General features: G+C 52.3%; 2 pseudogenes; both read left to right on the top strand.

Annotated features, from left to right (window-relative positions):
• Positions 1 to 208: 208 nt before the first annotated feature.
• Positions 209 to 3,330, top strand: LOC144611085 (uncharacterized; annotated as a pseudogene).
• A 5,704-nt stretch (positions 3,331 to 9,034) lies between these two features.
• On the top strand, positions 9,035 to 10,212 carry LOC144611274 (protein FAM187B-like; annotated as a pseudogene).
• The last annotated feature ends 288 nt before the right edge of the window (positions 10,213 to 10,500 follow it).

The following is a 10,500-nucleotide window of genomic DNA, read 5'->3' as shown; positions in this document are numbered from 1 at the left end:
ATGATCGCATTGAATGGCGGTGCTGGCTCGAAGGGCTGAATGGCCTACTCCTGCACCTATTGTCTATTGTCTATTGACCTCAGCTGGAGAGGGCCAGTGTGCCTTCCTCTGCTTCGGACGCCGCCGGGCAGCGCAGGGTAAGCGGGTTGTGCGACAGGACAGGCAGGGAGCAGGGAGCGGAGCTCCAGCAATTGGCCTCTCCCCCGACATGCCTCAGGAGGCGGGAGCATCGCCCTCGCGCGGTGACGGTTGGAAAAGTAGCGCACGCGCAGAGGGGCCCCGCTCCGGTTGGAAACACAGCGCCTGCGCATCGCGGCCGGCTGGAGACAGTGCGCCTGCGCACCGCGGCCCCGCGGCAAGCTGGAGACAGTACGCCTGCGCACCGCGGCTTCCAACCGTCACCACGCGAGGGCGGGAGAGAGAGCGCGTGCGCGGGCGGTTAGCGGCGTCCGGTCGCCGGGCGGAGGGTGGAGGAGCGACGAGGGAGGGAGGCAGCGACTGAGCTGTGGGACCGAGGGGAGGAGGGTCTGAGGTGCGAGGGACCGAGGGGAGGAGGGTCTGAGCTGTGAGGGACCGAGGAGGGAGGAGGGTCTGAGTTGTGAGGATGGACTGAGCTGTGAGGATGGACAGAGCTGTGAGGGTTGACTGAGCTGTGATGGTGGACTGAGTTGTGCGAAATGTTGGAATTGTGAGGAACTGAGGGGAGGGGGATCTAAGTTGTGAGGGATTGATGGGAGGAGCGTCAGAGTTGCATATTCTTTGGGGAAACGAGGAGCGTTTGAATTGGGAGGTGGAGGGGCTGAATAGTGGGAAGGTATCTGAGTGGAAGGGAGGAGGCTATGAGGGGCGAGAGGAGGGCAAGCCTTGAGTGAGAAGAGCTTAAGGGGAGGAGATGAACATTTATGTGCGAGGATGGTCTGTGATGCTCGGAGGGATGTGAAAGGAGCTGCGGGGAAGGGAGGATCATCTGGGGGGATGGAGGGAATCTAAGAGTTGCCATCATTCTGGGTAAGGACAGAACTTGCAGGGAAATGCTGAATTGAGCTGAGGTATTTAAAGAACTGACATGGACAGTGGGAGACTGTTAAAGAGGAGGTTCAGGGTAAACATTTTTCCGAGAAGAAACAGGAGGTGCTTTATGGGCAACAAGGTGTAGAGAGGGTGAGAGAACCCAACATCTCTGCCAGACACTGAAGACTCAACCGCGCGGAAAACCTAAAGGAATGTAGATCATATTTGAGTGAAATTAGAGGGAAGCAAGGAAAACTTTTGTGCTCTGCGCTCCTCCACCAACATGGTTCTTCCTCATCTTCGCCCCTCCCACCCTGTGCAGTGATCCCTCCTCACTGCCCCTCCCACAGAACAGTGTTCCCTCTTCACTGCCCCTCCCACAGAACAGTGTTCCCTCTTCACTGCCCCTCCCACAAAGCAGCATTGCCGCCTCAGTGCCCCTCCCGCAGATCAGCATTCCCGCCTCACTGCCCCTCCCACAGAGCAGCATTCCGTGCTCACTGCCCCTCCCACAGAACAGTGTTCCCTCCTCACTGCCCCTCCCACAGAACAGCATTCCCTGCTCACTGCCCCTCCCACAGAACAGCATTCCCTGCTCACTGCCCCTCCCACAGAGCAGCATTCCCTGCTCACTGCCCCTCCCACAGAGCAGCATTCCCTGCTCACTGCCCCTCCCACAGCGCAGCATTCCCTGCTCACTGCCCCTCCGACAGAGCAGAATTCCCTGCTCACTGCCCCTCCCACAGAGCAGCATTCCCTGCTCACTGCCCCTCCCACAGAACAGCATTCCCTGCTCACTGCCCCTCCCACAGAGCAGCATTTGTTGATCACTGCCCTCCCACAGAGCAGCATTCCCTGCTCACTGCCCCTCCCACAGAGCAGCATTCCCTGCTCACTGCACTTCCCACAGAGCAGAATTCCCTGCTCACTGCCCCTCCCACAGCGCAGCATTCCCTGCTCACTGCCCCTCCGACAGAGCAGCATTCCCTGCTCACTGCGGCTCCCACAGAGCAGCATTCCCTGCTCACTGCCCCTCCCACAGAGCAGCATTCCCTGCTCACTGCCCCTCCCACGGAACAGCATTCCCTGCTCACTACCCCTCCCACAGAGCAGCCAATCTTGCTCACTGCCCTCCCACAGAGCAGCATTCCCTGCTTACTGCCCCTCCCACAGAGCAGCATTCCCTGCTCATTGCCCCTCCTACGCTCCCACCTGTCGCACAACGCTCCCTCCACACGGCCCCTCCCACCAATGTTGAGGTCACGGGGCCCCATTGATGAGTTCACGGTGCCCCATTGCTGAGTTGACATGCACCCCGCTCCTGCCTGCAGTTGCTGTGACGACATTACAGAAGCAAGCTGTGGAGACACTCGTCCCTGCTTTTGACACTGGGCCTGATGGCCCTTCCGGTGGTTGCCCCGTTTCCGGAGGCAGGACGGGGGCGAGGCCAATTACTCAGGCTCGGCCATCTGCTCCCTGGCTTTCCTGTCTCACAACCCGTTCAGCCTGCGCTACCCAGCGATGTCCGAAGCATAGGAAAGCACAGTTTATTGGCAGTATCTTGGTCTCGCCAACATCAAGCCGAACACTTCGCTGTATCCCGAGGCTTGAGAGCCAACCGTGGTTCGCTGGGTAAGCTGGGCAGCCACCCCACCCCACCCTACAGGGTGGCTCCTTGGACTTCATCCCAGGCCCGGACGTCTGATTCGGGCCTGTGCATCTGCAAATCGGTTTATCCACCCTGTCCGCTTACCGAGTGGGTATGAAAGACTCATCGCTGATTCACGTCTCCTACCGGCAGTTGGGCTAGACAATGCTGGTGAACAAAAGCCTGCGGTTTTCCCCGGGCTCTATGCTGGGCTCAGGGCGCATCATCTAGCTGCACAGCCGCTGGGAAAACTGGCAGGACTGCGACGGGTGCGGAGCGGTGGGAGAAGTGAGAAGGGTGGGCTTCTATTACGCCATGTCGCGCGGAGAGGATGAAGTGGATGATCAGGAGGTGGAAGGAGAAACCTTGCGCTGTAGCCTGATGAAACTGCATTTGGGACAGGCCTTGCTCCGACGCGGCGCTGAGCTTAATGTGAGATCTGCCGGCGGGCGTGCGGGAAGCAAGGGGCGGTGGAGAGGACGGGCACCGTGGAGACGACCGAGGATTGGTGATTGGTGGTGCAGACTGCTTTGGACTGGCTGGTGCCTCGCTCGCTGTTACTGGAGTTGGTTCTGCTCAATGTACACGACGATGCCCGTTTGACCTACCCAAGCGCTTGGTGTAGTGAAGACGCCCGTGTCCTGGCATCGCGACTCTACCTTAATAGGTAACGCTTCGGGTCAAGATTCTTCGTCAGATTTCCTTTGCTATTCCTTTCCTCGAGAGGTGCTATCGTACCCACGGCTAAGTTATGCCTGGTTGCAGTGAAAAACACCTGCAATGGCAACACTGAATTCGCTGCGCACACAGTCAGGTGCATTGGAAGACCTGCACTCCACATGAGGGACCGAGCTGTGGTAGAACTCATGTATATTTCAAACATTGCAACAGAGATGCAGCGGGGAGCATTTAAGATTCCAAATTTGGAATGGGATTGGTAGAACCTCTCTTTAAAATTCCCGAGGTGGACTTAGTACACTGTTAATTCTGCGAGACTACATCAAATGTAAATTGAGCTGAAATGCATTGACACACAGACCGATTCAGATGCATTGGATGAACTACGGTTAGCTGCATTGGAGGAAGAGAGCAAGCTATGAGACAGCTGTTCTGGACCGGTGGCGACAGGTCGAGCACTCTGGTGAGTCGCATTGAAGGCAAACTGGTTTAGATTCCGAGTCATGCAGCACGGAATCATGCGCTTGGGCTCAACTCAGCCATGACAGTTAAGATGCCCCATCTACCTTCATTCTTTTTGCCCATGTTTGGCCCATGTCCCTCCAAACCTTTCCGATCCTTGTACCCGACCAAGTGTCTTTTAAATGTTGTTATAGTACCAGACACAACTTCCTCTTTTAGTAGCTTGCTCTCTGAATGAAAAACTTGCCCGTCAGATTCCGAGCAAATCTTGCTTCTCTCACTTTGACCTATGGCCTCTGTTTTTTTTATTACCCTACTCTGGCTTAAAGGACTGGGCTTTCACCTTATCATAAGTGTATACAGCTCTGTGAGATCCTCCCTTCTCCGCTTCAAGGAATAAAGTCCTCGCCAACCCAACATATCTAGCCCTGGCTGCATCCCGAGACATATTCTCTGTATCTTTCCAGATTAATGACATCCTTCCTAGGGCAGGGTGATTAAGATTGAAAAGTGTACTCCAAAATTGGTCTCATCAACTGTAACAGTGTCCCATCTTCGGTACTCAATACACTGACTGGTAAATGTCAATGTACCAAAGGCATTCTTTACCATTCACTGTGAAGGCCCTGCCATGGTTTGACTTTCGCAAAATGCAATGTATCGCACTTGTCTACATTAAACTCTATGAACCATTCCTCGGGCCACTTGTCCAGCTGATCAAGAGCCTGCTGTATTTTTTTGTTACTAATCTCCACACTAAAATATCACATACTTCAGTGTCAAATGTAAACTTATTAATCAAATCTAATGCATTTTAATCCATATAGTTAACCACAAAATACAAACCACAAAAAAAACAATGAGCCCAGCACCGATCTCTGACGCACACCACTAGTCATTACCCTTCAATCTGGAAAAACACCCGTCCAACATCTTCCTTCCATGACGCCACTTCCTTCCATGAGGTTAATTCTGTATCCAGATTGCTAATTCTCCCTGGTTCCCATGTGACCCGAGCTGCCAGAGTAGTTTACCATGCCAAACCTAATGCAAAGTCTTGCTGAGGTCCATATAGACAACATCTATGGTTTTGCATTACCAATCTTTTGGGTTACTTCTTGAAATAACAATTACATTTTGTAAGGCACAATTTCCCATACCAACAACACTGACTTCCTACCTGTCCACATTTACGTCCAATATATATATTTTTTCTCCTTTGACTCCTCCCACTTCCTCCAAATCAGAGTCGTAGCTATGGGCACTCGCATGGGCCCTAACTACGCCTGCCTCTTTGTCGGGTACGTCGACCAATCCCTGTTCCAGACGTACACTGGCCCTATCCCCGAACTCTATCTCCGCTACATCGATGACTGCATTGGTGCTACCTCTTGCACCCATGCAGAACTCACTGACTTCATACACTTCACCTTCAATTTCCATCCTGCCCTTACGGGCGGCACGGTAGCACAGCGGTAGAGTTGCTGCTTTACAGCGAATGCAGCGCCGGAGACTCAGGTTCGATCCTGACTACGGGTGCTGCACTGTAAGGAGTTTGTACGTTCTCCCCGTGACCTGCGTGGGTTTTCTCCGAGATCTTCGGTTTCCTCCCACACTCCAAAGACGTACAGGTATGTAGGTTAATTGGCTGGGTAAATGTAAAAATTGTCCCTAGTGGGTGTAGGATAGTGTTAATGTACGGGGATCACTGGGCGGCACGGACTTGGAGGGCCGAAAAGGCCTGCTTCCGGCTGTATATATATGATATGATATGATATGAAATATACCTGGACTATCTCCGACATCTCCCTCCCGTTTCTGGACCTCACCATCTCCATCACAGGAGACAGACTAGTGATGGACATTTACTGTAAACCCACTGACTCGCACAGCGATCTGGACTACACTTCTTCCCACCCGGTCCCCTGCAAAAAGTCTGTCCCCTACTCCGAATTCTTCCGTCGACGCCGCATCTGCGCCCGGGATGACGTGTTTCACACTAGGGCTTCCGAGATGTCCTCGTTCTTCAGGAAACGGGGCTTCCCCTCCTCCATTATAGACGAGGCTCTCACTAGGGTCTCTTCTACATCCCGCAGCTCCGCTCTTGCTCCCCCTCCCCCCACTCGCAACAAGGACAGAATCCCCCTCGTTCTCACCTTCCACCCCACCAGCCAGCGGATCCAACATATCATTCACCAACATTTCCGTCACCTACAACGGGACCCCACCACTGGCCATATCTTCCCATCCCATCCCCTCTCTGCGTTCCGCAGAGGCCGTTCCCTCCGTAACTCCCTGGTCCACTCGTCCCTTCCTACCCAAACCACCCCAACCCCGGGCACTTTCCCCTGCAACCGCACGAGATGCAACACCTGTCCCTTTACCTCCCCCCTCAACTCCATCCAAGGACCCAAACAGTCTTTCCAGGTGAGACAAAGGTTCACCTGCACCTCCTCCAACCTCATCTATTGCATCCGCTGCTCTAGATGTCAACTTATTTTCATCGGCGAAACCAAGCGCAGGCTCGGCGATCGCTTCGCTGAACACCTGCGCTCGGTCGGCATTAACAAAACTGATCTCCCGGTGGCCGAGCACTTCAACTCCCCCTCCCATTCCCAGTCTGTCCTTTCTGTCATGGGCCTCCTCCTGTGCCATAGTGAGGCCCACCCGAAATTGGAGGAACAGCACCTCATATTTCGCCTGGGCAGTTTGCAGCCCAGTGGTTTGAACGTCGACTTCTCCAACTTTAGATAGTCCCTCTGTCCCTCCCTTCCCCTCCCTTCCCCTCCCTTCCTCTTCCCAGATCTCCCTCTATCTTCCTGTCTCCACCTATATCCTTCCTTTGTCACGCCCCCCTGACATCAGTCTGAAGAAGGGTCTCGACCCGAAACGTCACCCATTCCTTCTCTCCCGAGATGCTGTCTGACCTGCTGAGTTACTCCAGCATTTTGTGAATAAATCGATTTGTACCAGCATCTGCAGTTATTTTCTTATATTATATATATATTGTGATGTCTTGAGAGGTCGGGAGCTTTTCTCTTGAAGGTTGGGAGGTGTGGGTGCCGGAAATGAAGACAGAAATTTTCTTGTTTTCAAACTTAAATTTCATATATTTAGTCTTTTCCAAAAACAGGTAAACTTAATTGTTTGTAGACAGGTACACAAAACCAAAACAGGTAGTTAACTCAAAACTGTAGCTTGCTGCCTTCTTACAAGATATAACTCAAACACTGCTTCTCTCCCTGTCTGCTCCAGTCGTTGTCTCTCTCTTTAAATACACTGCTTCCCTTCCCTTTTAGCTCTCTCACTGAGGCAATCAGCTCACCTGGTTCAGCTGGGCAGCAATCAGTGTCAGCAGCAATTAGTGTCAGCAGCAATCAGTATCAGCAGCAATCAGTGCCAGCAGCAATCGGTGTCAGCAGCAATTAGTGTCAGCAGCAATCAGTGTCAGCAGCAATCAGTGTCAGCAGGGCAGGCAACCCTGCTGACTATGGGTTTGTAGTCTTTTGCTGGCAGCCATGATGGTTTGTAGTCCTTGTTGCATCCACCGGGAGGAAATGTATCTCCCCTCTATGACTCTACCTCTCATGATATCACAAACAACAGGAGTCGCAGCTGCGTAGATTCTTGCAAAATTCCACTGGTCACAGAAACAAAACCAGAATATCTCCCTTATGCCACAACGCTCTGTCTCCTATGAATGCGCTGGTTCTGAATTCATACAACGAAGTCACCGTGAATCCCATGTATCCCGTTGGACTATTCTTCTCTGCAACCTGTCAGAGGGGGAATGTTCAAACTCCACGTATACGTGCGCACACGCGCACACGGGCACAGCCACTTACACACAGCCACAGACACACACGCTCTGCACTGCGGGTCAGGATGGAAGCCGGCTTTCTGGAGTCATTAGTCTATTCTCTGCACCAATGGACTTAACTCAATGTACTTGCCCATGTGTTCCAGCGGTCCCTGCAAACTCGCACTATGCTGCACACACTGGGTATAATTTACAATTATTCCAAGCCAATTAACCTAGAAACCCAGGTCTCTGGCATTGTAAGGCAATAACACCACGGCTGAGTCACTGTACCGCACTGTATATAAACATGTCGAATATGGGGTGTGCACTACTCTAAATATAACCCTCTCAACCCATTTGATTCGACCCAGCCTCCCCGGATGTTTTGTAAACGGGATCATCCCGGTTTATTCCATTTAATCCCAGATAATTCAATTGACTCCATTTACACCAAACGCTGCCGCGGCAAGGCCACCAGCATCATCAAGGACGAGTCGCACCCCCGGTCACTCCATTTTTCTGCCCTCTCCCAGAGTGCAAATGGTACAGAAGTGTGAAAACGTACACCTCCAGATTCAGGGTCAGTTTCCACCCCCACTGTTATCAGGCAACTGAACCATCTTACCAACAACTGGCAAATAGTCCTGAACTCCCATCTACCTCATTGGAGAACCTCCGATTATCTTTGATGGGACTTTATTCGCTTTATCTTGCAATAAACGTTATTCACGTTTTCCCCTTCATCGTGTATCTGACACTTTAGATGGCTCGATTTTAAACATGTGTTGTCAGGTGGTATGGGGAGAAGGCAGGAACGGGATACTGATTGTGAATGATCAGCCATCGTCACATTGAATGGCGGTGATGGCTCGAAGGGCCGAATGGCCTGCACCTATTGCCTATTGCCTATTGTCTTTCCGCTTACTGGTTCGCAAGGAACAAAAGCTTTTCACTGTACCTCGGAACAAGTGACAATACACTAAATTGAACTGAACATATTGTCGGGATCGAAACAGATCCCTGGCCTTATTAATAGATACCCTCGGACCATCTTTGATCGGACTTTACTGGCTTTATCTTGCACTAATCGTTATTCGCGTTATTCTCTTTATCGTGTGGTCGGCCTGATTGTCGATATTGTATTTCTGCTGACTGGAGAGCACGCAACAAAAGCTTTTCAGTGTACCTCGGTACACGTGACCATAAAACTAAACAGAAACCAAACTCATTTCGGGTGAGCACTACCGGGATTTTGGAAGGATCCCCTCCCATTTACAGTCTATTGTTTTAGAACAAGATGGGGCAAAGCTCTGGGCGGGACCGGGTAGAATTGCGAACTCTGCCCCAATATTGAGACATTGTCCACTTCTTTGTACTTTCCAGGAGGTGAAGTGTGGAGGCGGGGAACCCCACTCTCGCTCAGGCGCCGCGAGATGGAAGTCGGATTGGGTTGGAGCGCGTTGGGGAAGTCCTCTACTCTCCCAATTGACCGGCGCCGGCTGGCGTGGGGTGGCACCTTAGTAGCTTGTTACCCTAACTGGCCGTGTCAGATCCCCTTTCTCACCAAAAAGCCAGCCTCCTTTATCTATCACAACGGACCGACCCGTCCCCGTGGCGTGGCTTGAGTCTTCTGTAACACCACGGAGACTGACATCAAGGCGGTGAACCTCGTTGGAACCGGAGAGGAATCTCTGAAGGAGAACGCGCTGTTCTATCTCCGGGCCGGTTGCATGTTATCCTGCCCTCATCTAGTCATCAGGTCCGCCGCCGTTCGGGACTGAGGCGTCTATCTCTGCAGGTCGGGAAACGGGACTCTCCCTTACCACGAGACGACATGCAAGATGCGGACAAGATCCATATCTCGGACAAATCCATCGGCGTCTCCTCGCTTCCCATTCGCTTCTTAGAAGACGGAGACCAGCACTTGGAACTGTACACGGTCTGGAACGCTTGGGAGGACTGCGACCGGTGCGGAGAGAAAGACGTTTGTGATTCTGTTACGCCCGTCCAGTCTTGGGCGACCAGAAACACGTGGCACCTGGTCTTTGGCGAAGCGGCACTAACTTCCAGGACGGCCTCCCGAGATGGGATTGGAACCGTGCATCGTTCCCCACGTGATCGAATCCCCAAACGCTGCCCACGTGAGGAGCTCAAAATTCTCTGTTGGAAATTCGTGTTTTTGCAACTGTCCGGCGTTCCTCCTGATCGATATTTACTTGGTCAACGTCAACGGAACGGTAGCTTTAAGTGTCCCGGCGCCTCAGTCTACACTCCGGTGACTTGGCGGAAAAATTCCAACGAAGTTTCGCGGGCATATCTCTCCCGACAACGAGGGAGCACTCAAACTTTGGACGATGTCACACTATAAGAGGCGTCCAGAAAGCAGATGAGATGATGTACTGATGCGACGAATCGGAGGAACTGGCCGGTGCCTTCCACCTGAGGGTGCTGGAGCAGAACGGAAGAATGGCCGCGGCGGACGGAAAGCAGGGCGGGCTTCGTTTGGTACATCTTGGCTGCCATTGCCTTGGCGTCTGTTTTGCTAATTTTCCTGTCTTTTCTATATACCTACTGCGCCCAGGTGCGGCGCCACCAGGCGGTGCACTGGTAACGTCCACACGTTACAAATACACCTTCATATGCACTAATATTCCAGCAAGCCATTCAGCCCATGCAGATTATGCAAGTTCTGTTTGCCATCCCATTCCTTTGACCTTTATTCTTTTTCCAAACAACCCCCCATTACATAAATTCATATGGCAGCATAATTAGGCCATTGGCCCCATCAAGTCTACTCCACCATGCAATCATGGCTGATCTATCTTTCCCTCACAACCCCATTCTCCTGTTTTCTCTCCGTAACCCCTGATACCTGTACTTGTCAACTAATTAAGCCCCT

This window comes from Rhinoraja longicauda, chromosome 39 (genome assembly GCF_053455715.1).
Source record: "Rhinoraja longicauda isolate Sanriku21f chromosome 39, sRhiLon1.1, whole genome shotgun sequence".
NCBI classification, from domain to species: domain Eukaryota; kingdom Metazoa; phylum Chordata; class Chondrichthyes; order Rajiformes; family Arhynchobatidae; genus Rhinoraja; species Rhinoraja longicauda.
Note: the sequence above shows the minus strand (reverse complement) of the source record. Positions and strands in the feature narration are given on the sequence as shown.